The following is a 17,731-nucleotide window of genomic DNA, read 5'->3' as shown; positions in this document are numbered from 1 at the left end:
TAAAATACCTACAGCATTCTTCAATGAACTAGAGCAAATAGCTCTAAAATTCATACGGAATGACAAAAGACCCTGAATAGCCAAAGCAATCCTGAGAAGGAAGAATAAAGCAGGAGGAATTATGCTCCCTGACTTCAGGCTCTACTACAAAGCCACAGTAATCAAGACAATTTGGTACTCCACAAGAACAGAGCCACAGACCAGTGGAACAGAATAGAGAGCCCAGATATAAACCCAGGCCAATTAATATATGATAAAGGAGCCATGTATATACAGTGGGGAAATGACAGCCTCTTCAACAGTTGGTGTTGGCAAAATTGGACAGCTAAATGTAAGAGAATGAAACTGGATTATTGCCTAACCCCATACACAAAAGTAAAGTCAAAATGGATCAAAGACCTGAATGTAAGTCATGAAACCATAAAACTCTTAGAAAAAAACATAGGCAAAAAACTCTTGGACATAAACATGAGCAACTTCTTCATGAACATATCTCCACGGGCAAGGGAAACAAAAGCAAAAATGAGCAAGTGGGACTCTATCAAACTAAAAAGCTTCTGTACAGCAAAGGACACCATCAGTAGAACAAGAAGACATCCTACAGTATGGCAGAATATATTCATAAATGACATATCCAATAAGGGGTTGACATCCCAGTTATATAAAGAGCTCATGCACCTCAACAAACAAAAAGCAAATAAGGCAATTAAAAAATGGGCTGAGGAGCTGAGCAGACACTTCTCCAAAGAAGAATTTCAAATGGCCAACAGGCACATGACAAGATGCTCCACATCACTAATCATCAGAGAAATGTAAATTAAAACCACAATGAGATAATCACCTCACACCAGTTAGGATGGCCAACATCCAAAAGACAAACAACAAATGTTGGTGAGGATGTGGAGAAAGGGGAACTCTATTACACTGCTGGGGGAATGTAAAGCAGTACAGAGGTTCCTCAAAAAACTCAAAATAGAAATGCCATTTGACCCAGAAATTCCACTCATAGGAATTTACCCTAAGAATGCAGGAGCCCAGTTTGAGAAAGATATATGTACCGCTATGTTTATTGCAGGATTATTTACAATAGCCAAGAGATGGAAGCAACCTAAGTGCCCATCAGTAGATAAATGGATAAAGAAGATGTGGTACATATACCTAATCTACTTTTTTTTGTGGATTATCAAATATTATCAAATGATTTCACTCATCTGTGGAGTGTAAGAACAAAGAAAAAACTGAAGGAACAAAACAGCAGCAGACTCACAGAGCCCAAGAATGTACTAACAGTTACCAAAGGGAAAGGGACTGGGGAAGATGGTTGTGAAGGGAGGGATAAGGGGGAAAAAAGGGCATTATGATTAACCCACATAATGTAGCCGGGGTGGGGGCGACACAGGAAAGGCTATACAGAGAAGACAAGTAATGATTCTATAGCATCTTACTACGCTGATGGACAGTGACTGTAATGGGGTATGTGGGGGGACATGATAATAGGGAGAGTCTAGGAACCATAATGTTCAAGTAATTGTACATTAATGATATCAAAATAAAAGTAAAAATAAATAAATAATGGCCTTGTGTTGTGCATTTTTCTTGGTCATGTCCATCAACTCAACTCATTCTGGTAGTTTTTCTGATTAACAATTAATGTATTTATTTCTTATATAAAGTCCTTGTACAAAAACAGTGGATTGGGGCACAAAAGAACTGTCTGTGTTAGTGCAGGTTCTAGTCCTATTTTGCTGTTATTTTGGCAAGTATAATATAATAAGAAATATATATTTGGTTTCTGCTGCAGGTACCTGACACAGTTTCTAAAACCCATGTAATGTATTGAGTGATAAGGGTGCTAAGAGCATCTTTTGTTCTATTCACTGGCTGGGGACCCCTAGATAGTTTCAGGATGGGGGCTGGTCACCAGAAAGACCATACCAGGATTAGGAACTTAGAATTTCCCTCTGGAGAAGAAAGGGGGACTGGAGAATGAATTAATAAATCAATCATGCCTATATGATTTCTCCATGAAAATCCCTAAACTCTGGGCTTTGGAGAGCTTCCAGGTTGGTGAGGGGTCCACATACTGAGAAGGGATACACTCTAGTATCTGTAGGAAAAGACTCCATGCTCAGGACCTTTCTCGACCTCACCCTGTGTATTTCTTCATGTAGCCTTTCATATGTATACTTCATTATATTCTTCGTAATAAACTGGTAAGTCTAAGTAGGTGTTTCCCTGTGCCATTCTAGCAAATTATGGAGCCTGGAGAAGGGCTGTGGAAACCCCTGATTTATAAACCAGTCTGTGAGAAGTACAGGTGACAACCTAGTGCTTTGGAAGCAGTCTTGTGGGACTGAGCCCTTAATCAGCAGGGTCTGCACTAACTCTGGGCAATTAGAATCAAAATGAGTTCATGTGTAGGGCTTCCAGTCCTTGTCTGCCAAGAATCGGAGAATTGCTTGGTGTGGAAAAACACACATCTAGTGTAAGAAGTGTTGCAAGATTAGAGAAAGAAATAGTTTTCCCATAAGTAAGTTATATTTTCCATGAACTTCAGCTTCTTATCTTTACAAGTGAAGTCATTTCTCTCTATGCTTATTAAATAGGGTTCTTGGGACAATCAGGAGACAGTTTGAGCTCTTGACTATGTTGAACAAGAGTTTTACATTAGGGCTCAACTTCTTTTAAAACAGTCTTTTTCTCTTGCCATATGCTCCTGCCCCAACCTCTGGGCAACACTTTTAGCTCTAGCTATACTGGATTTTTTTAGGTTCCCTACACTCGCATACTAGACCTTCACCTTGCATATTTTCTTGTCAAGGTTTACCTCAAATATTATTGCTTCTGTGTGTCTTTTCTTTACACCACCCTGAACAATATTAACTGTCCTCTTATCTGTTACCTTCCCGAACACCTGTACTTACTTTTATTCCAAGATGTATTCTTTATATAATGGCTGCTGGTTTACGTATCTAGCCCTGTTACAAATCTTTGAGGTGTTTTAGGGCAAGAAACTTGTATTTATTTTTATATCCTATTAATTTTTATTCTTTATTATTTACTTATTTCTGTTTTCTGTAGATTTGATTCACTTGTTTTTCTCCCCTGACCATTTTGAGACAGATAAACAATTTCAACCTTCCATCCAGCATATATATTTAATTCTGTAACTTTCTGTCAAAATGCAACCTCTAGCTGCATACCCCAAATTTTGATGTGTAGTATTTTCATTATCATTTTGTTCAAAATATTTTCTAATTTACATTGTGATTTCTTTTTTTGATGCAAGGTAATTTAGAATGATATTGTTTAATTTCTAAGCACGTGAAGATTTTCTAATGAACTTTTGTTATTGAATTCCAGCTGAATTCCACTGTACTCAGAGAACCTACTCTCTGATTTCAGTCCTTTTATTTTTACTTACTTTTTTATTGTGTCAAAATATACATTACATAAAATGTGCATTTTCACATTTTTAGGTGTATAGATCAGTGGCATCAAGTCCACGTTGTGCAGCCATCGTCATCATCCATCTCCATAACATTTCTTTATCTTCCCAAACTGAAACTTCATAGTTATTAAACAATGATCTACCATTCTCTCCTCTCACTAGTCCCTGGATGCCTGTGAATTTGACTATAGTATTTGTCCTTTTGTGGCTGGTTTATGTCAATTAATATAATGTCCTCAAGGTTATCCATGTTGTAGCAGGTGTCAGAATTTCCCGCCTTTGTAAGGCTGAATAACATTCCATTATATGTATATACCACATCAAAAAGAGTAAAGTACTTGGGAATTGACTTAACCAAGGAGATGAAAGACTTGTACAATGAAAAGTATAAAATATTGGAGAAGAATTAAAGAAGACATAAGTGGAAAGACATCCCTTGTTCAGAGATTGGAAGAGGTACATTGTTAAAGTTTCAATACTATTACCCAAAGCAATCTAAACATTAAGGGTAATCTCCATCAAAATTTCAATGTTGGCTTTTGGTGACTCTCTTTTAATCATAACATTGGTCATTGTTTTATCACTTAATTGTTGCTAATTTGTGTTTATATCTACCATTTTACTATTTTTTATTTGTTTTTTTTTATTTTTTTATTTTTTTATTTGTCTTGCCCATGCTCTGTTCTTTTTTCTCTGTATTTCCTTTTGTTAGATTGCTTATTTTTCTTATTTTATTTTTCCTCTATTTAGTTGTTCCATGTTTTTTATTATTTAGTTGTTACCCTAGAAATGAAAACATGCATCTTTGACTTAAAAAAGTCTAATTAGTAATTTTTCCTCTTCCTAGACTAATGCAAAGAACTTAGAACATTTGAAGGCTAATTCCATTTACCCACTTGCTAATGTTGAGTAATTTAATCTTTGTATATTTTAAACCCAAAGATCTGATATTGTTGTTAGTTTATGTTGTCAGTATTAATTTAGACTTATCCATATAGTTACTTTTTGGTTGCCCTTCATTCCCCTCTGTACTTTCAGGCTTCCTTCCATCTGGGATAACAGAAGATTATTACTACTGGTTTTTTCATTGAAGGTTACCCCTATCATTTTTTCTTTGCTGAAACTGTCTCTATGTTGCCTTCATTTTTTTAAAAAATTAAATTGTTATTTTATTAAAGTGACATCTGTAGAAGCAAAATACCTAAATATTTTAATATGAATATGTTCCATCTATCATGTAAATGACTGTAATTGTCATGAGCCTAATTCACTTATTTCATTATAATTATTTAAAATTATTTACCAGAATTCATCTCATCCTGACATAGGTTCTTGGGTCAGTCTTCTCAAATACTTGTTTCATTATAAATTTCCTTTTTTTAGACAATTGTCAAATATTAGTAATGATGCAGGATTAACAATGAGAAATTTTAAGGAAAACACCATTATTGTGTTATAAAACACAGCACTCAGCAGAGCAAATTTCAAAATTAAGGATATAGACACCTATGCTACTGAATAGACTGAACAGCACAGCCCAAAATGATCTGAGTCAAAGAAGCAAAAAATAAAGGGGGGGGGGAGTGGCCACAAGAGTCAGAAAATTGAAGCCTTTTATTCTAGTGTCCCCAAAATTGACTGTGGAAGTAAACATTTCTACATTTAAAAAGTCTATGTAAAGTACATGAGTTGCAATTTTCATAAAAGTCAAAATGAAATGTTCTATATAGGAGAAAAGATAGGCCTAAGCAACGTATCATATTTGCACAAGGCCACTGAATGTCATGGATATTAGTAACAAATGAAAAAGCTTAAGTCTGTCTCAGACTGAGCAAAGATTTCAGTTTGGTATTCTATAAGCCCAAGATTGTAAACTACTCCTAACTATACAGAAGTCCTAATGACATACAGAGTTTTGTGTAGGAACTCTCGGGCTTCTGGTTGGCATATCATCTACTTTCTAATATGTGAAATTAGTAGATTTGTGAGAGGTTGTGCAAAACATTTTGTATTTACAAAAATGGCACAAAAGTGAATTCAACAGTCAATGCATATGCACACTTCATTCACATCTTCAATAACAAAAGGTGCTCAAACACTATAGAACTGAATAGGAATACCAGCTTCAATGACAGCTGTTAGACAGTAGAATCACATAAGTTACACCAGAACGGGCAAATATTGCCCAAGTAAACTTCTGTTGTTAAAGCTGAAACAGGTTTAAGGCCATTCAAGTTCAAGCACATAGATACAAATCTGGAGCCCCATCTATTTGTGTTTGAAATATGTGATGTTTCCTCTAACTCGTGGCCTTAAACTTCTGTTTTGAAAAATCAAAAAAGAAAATACAGAATAAATCAGTAAAATAGAGGTTATTATATTAAATAAGAGTAACATACCGAGCTATAATTAAGGTGAATTAAAGAAAGCCAAAACATTAAAATTGTAAAACTTGCTTGTTACTTGTTGGAACCATTCCCACACTAGGTAATATGTACAAATATTTTCAAGTAGATTATGTTGCTCTAACATGTTCTTTTCATCAGTGCACTGTTAAATAATCAAGAACTTTACACTGTATACCCCCTTAAACAGCAGCACACACCAGCACTCCTTGCAAAGCTGGCATTCTCCAGTGACTTAGTGAAAGGAAAGAAGCAGCAGAGAAATAATGGGAATTAGGAGATTCATGCTGTTCTGCTCTTTTAATCAGCCAGCCAGCTTGCTAGCCACAAAGGATGGTTTCCACTAAGGAAGGTCCTGTGGAGTGGAAATGTGGTCACCAGTGACCTCTGTCTTACTGGGGCTGCAGTAGGAAGTTGCTTGTTCTTCATTTTTGCTTTTGCATTATTGTAATCCCCAGAATCAAAGTATTTTTGCCCTTTCTGCAATAGTTACCTTAAGAAACCTGAACCTCCAGGCTTTTGTCCCAGATGAGGAAATCTCACTTTTAATTTTGCTTCTTCAGCTTTCTCCGGACTAATCACTTTTATCTTCCATTTCCTTCTGCTCCTTGGCAGAGGCTGCCTTGGGGACTTCTGCACACATACTGCTTCCACTTAACCTCAATTCTCTGGCTCTGCCACCTTTGTTTGTTCAAAAAAAAATTAAATTTTGGATACAAATATATAACATAAAATTGCAATTTTAACAATTTATTAAAATTTTTAATTGTAAAATATATATTTACCATTTAAATATTTTAAAAAGACTTTATTTTTTTAGAGTAGTTGGCTCAGCAAAACTGAGTGGAAGATACAGAGATTTGCCATATACCTCCTGAACCAGCACTTCCTCAGCCTTCCCATTACCAGTATCCTCCACCAAGGTGGTACATTTGTTACCACTGATGAACCTACCTCAATACATCTGTATCCCCCAGAGTCTATTGTTTACATTAGAGTTTACTCTTGATGTTGCCTATTCTGTGGGTTTGGACAAATTTATAATAACATGTTCACTGCCATATGCTCCGGCTTTCATTGATTCTTTCTATTGTTTTATTCTCAATTTTATTTATTTATGCTCTAATCTGTATTATGTCCCTCCTTCTACTGACTTTGGGCCTCATTTGTTCTTCTTTTTCTAGTTTTGCTAATTGTGAGTTTAGACTATTCAAATGGGATTGTTTTCCTTTCCTGAGGTAGGCCTGTATTGCAATATATTTCGCTCTTAGCATGGCCTTTGCTGTGTCCCACAGATTTAGGGGTGTTGAATTAATGGTGTCATTTGTCTCCACATATAGCTTGATCTCTGTTTTTATTTGGTGATTGATCCATTGGTTATTTAGGAGCATGTTGTTAAGCCTCCATGTGTTTGTGCGCTTTTTTGTTTTCTTTGTGTAATTATTTCCAGTTTCAACCTTGGTGGTCTGAGAAGCTGGTTAGGTACAATTTCAATATTTTTGAATTTACTGAGACTCTTTTTGTGGCCTAGTATATGATCTATTCTTGAAAATGTTCCATATGCACTTGAGAAGAATGTGTACCCTGCTGCTTTTGGGTGGAGTGTTCTGTAGATGTCTGTTAGGTCCGTCTGTTCTAATGTGTTGTTCAGTGCCTCTGTCTCCTTACTTATTATCTGTTTGGTTGATCTGTCTGTTGGAGTGAGTGGAGCGTGAAAGTCTCCTAGAATGAATTTATTGCATTCTATTTCCCCTTTTAATTCTATTAGTATCTGTTTCACATATGTAGGTGCTCCTGTTTTGGGTGCATAGATATTTATAATGGTTGTATCTTCTTGTTGGATTGACCCCTTTATCATTATGTAATGTCCTTCTTTGTCTCTTGTAACTTTCTTTGTTTTGAAGTCTATTTTGTCTGATACAAGTACTGCAAAATCTGATTTTCTCCCTATTAGTTGCATGAAATATCTTTTTCCATCCCTTCACTTTTAGTCTGTGTATGTCTTTGGGTTTGAAGTGACTCTAGTGTAGGCATTATATAGACGTGTCTTGTTTTTTCGTCCATTCAGTGACTCTATGTCTTTTGATTGGTGCATTCAGACCATTTACATTTAGGGTGACTATCGATAGGTATGTACTTATTGCCATTGCAGGCTTTAGATTCATGGTTACCAAAGGTTCAAGGGTAACTTCCTTACTATCTGACAGTCTAATTTAGATCATTCAGTATGCTATTACAAACACAATCTAAAGGTTCATTTTTCCTCCTTTTTCTTCCACCTCCATTCTTTGTATATTAGGTATCATATTCTGTACTCTTTGTCTACCCCTTGACTGACTTTAGGGATAGTTGATTTGATTTTGCATCTGCTTAGTAATTAATTGTTCAACTTTCTTAACTATGATTTATTTCCTCTGGTGACAGCTATTTAGCTTTAGGAACACTTCCATCTATAGCAGTCCCTCCAAAATACACTGTAGAGATGGTTTGTGGGAGGTAAATTCTCTCAGCTTTTGTTTATCTGAAAATTGTTTAATCCCTCCTTCAAATTTAAATGATAATCTTGCCGGATAGAGTATTCTTGGTTCAAGGTCCTTCTGCTTCATTGCATTATATATATTTTGCAACTGTAAGGTTTCTGTTGAGAAGTCTGATGACAGCCTGATGGGTTTACCTTTGTCTGTGATCTTTTTTCTCTCTCTGTCTGCTTTGAAAAGTCTGTCCTTACCCTTGATCTTTGCCATCTTAATTATCATATAGCTTAGTGTTGTCTTCCTTGGGTCCCTTGTGTTGGGAGATCTGTGCACCTCCATGGCCTGAGAGACTATCTCCTTCCCCAGATTGGGAAGTTTTTATCAGTTACATCCCATCCTCAAAGACACTTTCTATCCCTTTTTTTCTCTCTTCTTCTGGTACCCCTACAATGCAAATATTGTTCTGTTTGGATTGATTGCACAGTTCCCTCAATATTATTTCATTCCTAGAGATCCTTTTTCTCTCTGTGCCTCAGCTTTTTTGTATTCCTCTTCTATAACTTCTATTCCATTTACCATCTGCTCTACTACATCTAATCTGCATTTAAATCTCTCCATTGTATGTTTCATTTCAGATATTGAATTCCTTAATGATTGGATCTCAGTCCTGAATTTGTACCTGAGTTCTTGAACATTTTTCTGTACGTTCATGAGAATGTTTATGATTTTTATTTTCAAATCTCTTTCGGGAAGATTGATGAATTCAGTTTTGCTTGGCTTTTTCTGGTGTTTGTGGGGTTTTGGTTTCATCCAGGTTCCTTTGACATCTCATATTTGTGTGTGGTGCCATCTAGTGCCCGGAAGCTCTACTCTTGAGCTGCTTAGTCCCTGAAGCTATGTCTTGGGTTACAGGGGAGGGCACTGTTGCTTGGGGGCAGGAAAGAGCTGTTTCCTGCTTCCCAGCTGCTCTGCCTTTCTCCACTGCCAGAACCAGTGGGCTGAGCGCACAGGTGTAAACCTCTATGCTTTGTGTTTGTAGCTGCCATCGGTGGGGCCTTCCTCTAGCTGGCCTGATGCCAGGGCAGGGGTTGCCAGTTTCCAAGCTGGTACCAACCAGGAGGAAGGTGCAGCAGACCATGTATCATGGTGGGAGGCCTCAGAGCTGCATCTCCAGCCAGGGGGATGGAGCGCCTAAAGCTCCTTTTATGTTCCCAACCTGCTGGACAGATTTCACCCAATTTTGTTCACCTGTCCTTTCTCCTGAGCAGCAAGCTGTCTGCAATCCTTGCTCCTTTAGGAGCCCTCTCGCTGTTAGGAGGTCTCTCAGACTGCCTGCCTTTATTTTGTCCCAGAGCAGCCTGATGTGGATCCCTGTTTTCCACAAGTAGCTGGAATGCATGTCTCTGAGTATTCTGCTTCTCTTAGCTTTCCAACTCCACTAATCTCCAGAGCATCATGCAGTGTAGGTTTGTGCTCCCAGAGCAGATCTCCAGGGCTAGGTGTTTAGCAGTCCTGGGCACCCCCTCCCCACTCTATTTTTCTTCCTCCCACCACTGAACTGGGGTGAAGTAAGGGCTTGGGTCCTGCAAGATCACAGCTCTGGTACATTACCCTGTTCCATGAGGTCTGTTCTTTTCTCCAGGTGTATGCAGTCTGGTGTAGCTTTCTTTCCTGTTGCTCTTTCAGGATTAGTTGTATTAACTATATTTCTGTATTATATGTGGTTTTGGGAGGAGGCCTCTGTCTCACTTCTCACACCACCATCTTTAATCTTGCAGTCTCCATTTCTTCTTATGGCTGAATGCTATTCCACTGTATATATATCACATTTTGTCTGTTCATGTCTTGATGGACATTTGCACTATTTCTACCTTTTGGCTATTGTAAATAATGCTGCATTGAACACTGGTATACAAGTATCTGTTTGAATTTCTATTTTCAATGCTTTGGGTTATAATCCCTACAAGTAGAATTACTGGATCATATAGTAATTCTACATTTCACTTTTTGAGGAACCACCAAACTGTAGCAACACCATTTTACATTCCTACCAGCAATGTATAAAGGTTCCAATTTCTCCACATCCTTGCTAATACTTGTTTACTTTCCATTGGTTTGATTACAACCATCCTATTAAAGTGTGAAGTGGTATCTCATTGTGGTTTTGATTTGCATTTCCCTAATGACTAATGATGTTGATCATGTTTTTACATGCTTATTGACCATTTGTATATCTCTTTGAAGAAATGTCTCTTCAAGTCTTCTGCCCACTTTCCAACTGATTTGTCTTTATATTGTTGTGCTTTAGGAGTTTTTTGTGTATTTTAGATATTAAGTCTGTCAGATTTGTGACTTGCAAATATTTTCTCCCATTCTGTAGGTTGTGTTTTCACATTATTGAAAATGTCCTTTGTATAAAAGTGTATAATTTTTATGAAGTCCAATTTATCTATTTTTTCTTTCATTGCTTGTATTTTGGTGTCATATCTAAGAATCCATTGCCAAATTCATGCTCATGAAAGGTTATCTTTAAGTTTTCCTCTTAAGAGTTTTATGATTTTAGCTCTTATATTTAGGATGTAGATTTGTGTTATTAATTTTTATATATAAGATAGGGTAATAAATTATTTCCTTTGCATTTGGTTATCTAGTTGTCTAGCACCATTTGTTGAAGAGAGTATCCTATCCCCATTGAGTGGAGTTGGCACCTTTGTAAAAAATCAATTGACTATGTGTGGTTTTATTTTTGGACTCTCAATTCTATTCCTTTTATATGTGTATCCTTATGCCAGTACCACACTGTTTTGATTATAGTAGCTTTGGGATAACTTTTGAATTTGGAAAGTGTGAATCCTCTTCAAGTTTGTTGTAGCTTTACAGGGCCTCTTGCTTGCCTTCACTTTTTTGAAGGATAGTTGCACCAATTACAGTGTTCCAGATGACCAGTTATTTTCTTTCAGTATTTTGAAGATATGCATTTGTCTTCTGGCTTTTACTCTTTCTATGGAGAAGTCAGCAATTGGTATGGTTCACCTTTGAAAGTTATGTTTCCTCTCCCTCACCCATACTGGTTTTAAGATTTTTCTCTTTGTCTTTGGTATATGGCAGTTTTACTATAATGTGCTTAGGTGTGGTTTTCTTTGCATTTGTACTGTTTGGTATATTGGTTGGCTTCTTGACTCTGTGGGTTGGTGGTGGCTTTCTTTAGTTTTGTAATATTCTCCATTACTTCTTCAAAGATTGCTTCTTCCACAATATCTCTCTTTTTGGGACTCCAGTTAAATATATATGGTAGACCTTTTCATTGTATCCTGTATGTCTCTTACATTCTGTGTTTTTTACCCCTTGTCATTATATTACATTCTATTTTTTCTGTCCTGCTTTTTTCTTCATCATGTATAATCTATTGTAAGACTGTATGTATTAGATTATTATTTCAATTATTGCATGTTTCATTTCCAGAATTTCCATTTAGGATTAAAAAAATAGTTTAAAATTTTTCTTCTGAAATTGTCAAGCTCATTTTTATTTTACTGAAAATATTAAACATAGTTCAAATGCTATTATGCAGATACCCAATGGGTCTGTTTGCATTGGCTGTTGTTTTTCTTGGTTCTCAAGTCACATGGTCTTGTCTTTCTCTATGTTTGGTTGTTTTTTATTTGAATGTCAGATACTGATTATTAAAAACTATAATTTGAGCTTTGCAATGTTGTTATTTTCCTCCAGAGAGGACTAACATTTACTTTGGCAGATAGCCAGAGTTAGTAGTAACCACAGACCACTTTAAATAAATTTGACAATGATAATATTTGAAGTTGGCCTTTAATCCCAACAATGGCTAGTTTATGTAGAGTTGGTTTCTCCTCATTCTTATTATGAAGACTTTCTGAGCCCAGAACAAAACCAGAGAGTTGTGGGTTTCCTCATCTCCCAGATATTGTCCTTGTAATTCTTTACTGCCTTATTAGCTCTCTGGGGCTTTCAAAGAGATTTCTTATAGGTATACATATTTTTTTGAATTGTAGTAGATACACATAGCTAAATTGACCATTTTTAACCATTAAGTGTATAGTTTAGGGGTATTAAATACATTACCATTGTTGTGCAATCATCACCACTGTCCATCTTGAGAACTCTTTTCATTTTGTGTAACTGACACTGTATACCTACTAAACACTAACTCTCCATTCTCCCCTTCTCTCGGCCTCTGACAACCACCATCCAGCTTTAATACTTCATGTTTATCTTGGTCACAGTAGTGGTATCCTCCTTGCAACATTCTTGTGAGTTGAGGAGTTCATTCTCATTCTCATATTCATCAGGCAGATATGCTGTCCTCAGCTGTTCTGACTTAGGTATGGAGTCTCTATTCATCATGTGGTGTGGCAGGAAACATGGAATGCTGGGTGATCAGCCTTCTCAAGTTGGATGTTGGCTTCCAGGCACATTTTCACAAAATCCTGGATAACACTTTCTCTGCACAGTACTGTTGCAGGGAAGGGATGAAGTTAGGAGCCTCTGCTTCTTTCTCACATTCTGATCTTCAGAGTATTCCTTCCTTTTGGTATGAATCTTTGACTTAAGGTGGTCACTAATGGCAGACTTACAAACATGATTCAGAATCACAGCGCAAGGAATGCAGAAGAGTTTTCCTCCATATTAACACAGCTTACCTCCAAACTCAGTGACTCAGTCTGAGGAGTCACATACACAGCAATCTTAGACAGGTTTCTAGCAGGTGGTGCTGTCATTAGAAAGCTTCCCATGCTGACTTTGAATAAGGTTTGGATTAGTTTCCAGTTCTTTTGTCTCAATGCTTAGTAGTGAAGGGTGTCCAGCAAAAAAGCAGAAATACATGAAATCCTGGCACTTTGTTCTAACCTGGAGATGCTTTCAAATCAGATTTTCAGCAAGTGGTGGTGGGAAATATTGTCTGGGTTTGAGCCCTATTTCCCTGTACTGCTAGGAAGTCATGTCTTTTTGTAGGATTGGGTCTGTAGCTAGGGAAGTGGGTGAAACCTGTCCTGGGTAGGGATCTATTTTCTGTCCCTATGAATTTGTCTACTGTATGTGTCATATATGTAGAATCATATGCTGTTTGTGTTTTTTGTCTGCCTTATTTCACTTAACATAATCCCTTGAGGTTCACCTGTGTTGTAGCATATGTCAGAATTTCATTCCTTTTTAAACCTAATCTATTATATATCACATTTTGTTCATCCATTCTTCTATCAATAGATACTTGGATTGCTTCTACCTTTTGGGTTTTGTGAATAATGCTGCTATGATCATGGGTATACAGATATTTATTTGAAACCTGCTTTCAGTTATTTTGGGTGTATAACCAGAAGCGGAATTGCTAGATCATATGGTGATCCTATGTTTAGCTTTTGAGAACCACCATACTGTTTTCCCCAGTGGCTGCACCATTTTAAATTCCCATAGCAGCGTACAAGAGGTCTAGGTTCCCCACATCCTCACCAACATTTGTTATTTCCTGATTTGTTTTGTTTTTTGACATTGGTCATCCTAATTTGTGTAAAGTGATTGGAAAAATAGTTTGTTGAAGAGAACCAGACAAAAAACAAGTACACAGACAGAGGCACTGAACAACATAATAGAACAGATGGACCTAATAGACCTCTATAGAACTCTACACCCAAAAGCAACAGGATACACTTTCTTCTCAAGTGCACATGGAACATTCTCCAGAATAGACCACGTACTAGGCCACAAAAAGAGCCTCAGTAAATTCAGAAAAATTGAAATTCTACCAACCAACTTCTCAGACCACAAAGGTATAAAACTAGAAATAAATTGTACAAAGAAAACAAAAAGGCTCACGAACACAAGGAGGCTTAACAACATATTCCTAAATAAACAATGGATCAATGACCAAATAAAAACAGAGATCAAGCAATATATGAAGACAAATGAAAACAACAGCACAATGCCTCAAATTCTCTGGGACACAGCGAAGGCAGTTCTAAGAGGAACGTATATAGCAATCCAGGCTTATTTAAAGGAGGAAGAACAATCCGAAATGAACAGTCTAAATTCACAATTATTGAAATGGGAAAGAACAGATGAGGCCCAAAGTCAGCAGAAGGAGGGACATAATAAAGATCATAGAAGAAGTAAATAAAATAGAGAAGAATAACACAATAGAAAAAATAAATGAAATGGGGCTGGTTCTTTGAGAAAAGTAAACAAAATAGATAAACCCCTAGTCAGAATTATCAAGGAAAAAAGAGAATCTACACACATAAACAGAATCAGAAATGAAAAAGGAAGAATCACTAGACATGACAGAAATGCAAATAATTATTGTAGAATACTATGAAAAATTATATGCTAACTGGATAACCTAGAAGGAATGGACAACTTTCTAGTAAAATACAACCTTGCAAGACTGACCCAGGAAGAAACAAAAAATCTGAACAGAACAATTACCAGCAATGAAATTGAATCAGTAATCAAAAAACTACCCAAGAACAAAACCCCTTGACAAGATGGATTCACCACTGAATTTTATCAGACATTCAGAGAGGACATAATACCCATTCTCCTTAAAGTTTTCCAAAAAATAGAAGAGGATGGAATACTTCCAAACTCATTATATGAAGCCAGCATCACTCTAATACCAAAATCAGGCAAAGACCCCACAACAAAAGAAAATTACAGACCAATATCCCTGATGAACATAGATGCAAAGACACTCAACAAAATATTAGCAAAACAAATTCAAAAATACATCAAGAGGATCATACATCAAGATCAAGTGGGATTCATCCCAGGGATGCAAGCATGGTACAATATTCGAAAATTCATCACCATCACACACCACATCAACAAAAAGAAGGGCAAAATGGCATGATCATCTCCATAGATGCTGAAAAATGATTTGACAAAATTCAACACCCACTCATGAAAAAACTCTCAACAAAATGGGTATAGAGGTCAAGAAACTAAACATAATAAAGGCCATATATGACAAAACCACAGCCAACATCATACTTGATAGTGAGAAGCTGAGAGCTTTTCCTCTAAGACTGGGAACAAGACAAGGAGGCCCCCTATCCCTGCTTTAAATTAAACACAGTACTGAAGGTCCTAAACATGGCAATCTGACAACACCAAGAAATAAAAGGCATTCATATAGGTAAGGAAGAAGTTAAATAGTAACTGTTTGTGGACAACATCATATTGTATATAATAAAAAAAACTTTAAAGAATCTTCTCTGAAACTGCTTGATCTAATATCTGAATTCAGCAAAGTTGCAGGATACAAAATTAATGCACAGAAATCTGTTGCATTCCTATACACTAATGATGAACTAGCAGAAAGAGAAATCAGGAAAACAATTTCATTCACAATAGCATCAAAAAGAATAAAATACCTAGGCATAAACCTAACCAAGGAAGTGAAATACCTATACCCTGAAAACTACAAGACACTCTTTTAAGAGAAATTAAATAGGACACTAATAAATGGCAATTCATCCCATGCTCTTGGGTAGGAAGAATTAATATTGTCAAAATGGCCATCCTGCCTAAAGCAATCTACAGATTCAGTGAAATCCTTATCAAAATACTGACAGCATTCTTCAATGACCTGGAACAAATAGGTCTAAAATTCATATGGAACCACAAAAGACCCCAAATAGCCAAGGCGGTCCTGAGAAGGATGAATAAAGCAGGAGGGATTTTCTCCACAACTTCAAGCTCTATGAAAAGCCACAGTAATCAAGTCAATTTGTTACTGGCACAAGAACAGATCCATAGACCAATGGAACAGAATAGAGAGTCCAAATATAAACCCAAGCATATATGGTCAATTAATATACGATAAAGGAGCCATGGATATAAATGGGGAAATGACAGCCTCTTCACCAACTGCTGTAGTCAAAACTGGACAGCTACATGTAAGAGAATGAAACTGGATTCCTGTCTAACTCCATACACAAAAGTAGATTCGAAATGGATCAAACCCCTGAATGTAAGTCAAGAAATCATAAAATTCTTAGAAGAAAACATAGGCAAAACTCTCTTGAATATAAACATGAGCAGCTTCTTCATAAACATATCTCCACAGGCAAGGGAAACAAAAGCAAAAATGAACAAGTGGAAATATATCAAACTAAAAAACTTCTGTAAAGCAAAGGACACCATCAGTAGGACAAAAAGTTATCCTATAGTATGGGAGAATATATTCATAAATGACGTATCTGATAAGGGGCTGATATCCAAAATACACAAAGAGTTCATTAACCTCAACAAACAAAAAGCAAATAACCTAATTAAAAAATGGGCAGAGGCTCTGAACAGACACTTCTCCAAAGAAGAAATTGAGATGGCCAACACACATATGAAAAGATGCTCCACATCCCTAATCATCAGATAAATGCAAATTAAAAACCATAATGAGCTATCACCTCACACCAGTTAGGATGGCCACCATCCAAAACACATAACAACAGCAAACATTGGCGAGGATGTGGAGAAAGGGGAACCCTACTGCACTGCTGGTGGGAATATAAATTAGTTCAACCTTTGTGGAAAGCAGTATGGAGGATCCTCAAAAAACTAAAAATAGAAATACCATTTGACCCAGGAATTCCACTCCTAGGAATTTATCCTAAGAATGCAGGATCCCAGTTTGAAAAAGACAGATGCACCCCTATGTTTATCACAGCACTATTTACAACATCTAAGACCTGGAAGCAACCTAAGTGTTCATCAGTAGATGAATGGATAAAGAAGATGTGGTACATATGCACAATGGAATATTACTCAGCCATAAGAAAAAAACAGATCCTACCATTTGCAACAACATGGATGGAGCTAGAGGGTATTATGCTCAGTGAAATAAGCCGGGCGGAGAAAGACAAGTACCAAATGATTTCACTCATATGTGGAATATAAGAACAAAGCAAAAACTGAAGGAACAAAACAGCAGCAGACTCACAGAACCCAAGAATGTACTAACAGTTACCAAAGGGAAAGGGACTGGGGAGAATGTGTGGGAAGGGAGGGATAAGGGGAAAATGGGACATAGCACATGTACTGTAAAGGGAGCACTGGTAAGGCAGTATAGCAACCACAATGTTGTTCACATTAAGTGTATATTAATGATGCCAGAAAAAGAACAAAACATGAGAATCCTCAAGCTGGAGGATTCAGCAAGTTTAAAAGTCTTATGCCTATTAAGTCCATAGCTCATCCATTCCATAGGCAGGCAGCAGCTGAGGGTTCAGAGCAATCATCATGTGGCAGCTGCAGCGAGGGGCACATTCAGGCCACAAGGACTGTAGGAGAAAATAACCTTAAGGGCGATAAGATACATGTTTTTATGACACCAGCATAAGGCAAATGTTGTCCATCAGGTAGGATATATG

General features: G+C 36.8%; 2 pseudogenes; both read right to left on the bottom strand.

Annotated features, from left to right (window-relative positions):
* Positions 1-5,777: 5,777 nt before the first annotated feature.
* The window catches only part of LOC108396526 (cAMP-regulated phosphoprotein 19 pseudogene), a 42,814-nt pseudogene continuing 30,860 nt past the window's right edge, over positions 5,778-17,731 (bottom strand).
* LOC140850443 (CGG triplet repeat-binding protein 1-like) overlaps positions 6,544-17,731 on the bottom strand; it is a 42,115-nt pseudogene continuing 30,927 nt past the window's right edge.

The sequence above is a fragment of the Manis javanica genome, chromosome 7 (genome assembly GCF_040802235.1).
Source record: "Manis javanica isolate MJ-LG chromosome 7, MJ_LKY, whole genome shotgun sequence".
Classification (NCBI taxonomy): Eukaryota; Metazoa; Chordata; class Mammalia; order Pholidota; family Manidae; genus Manis; species Manis javanica.
Note: the sequence above shows the minus strand (reverse complement) of the source record. Positions and strands in the feature narration are given on the sequence as shown.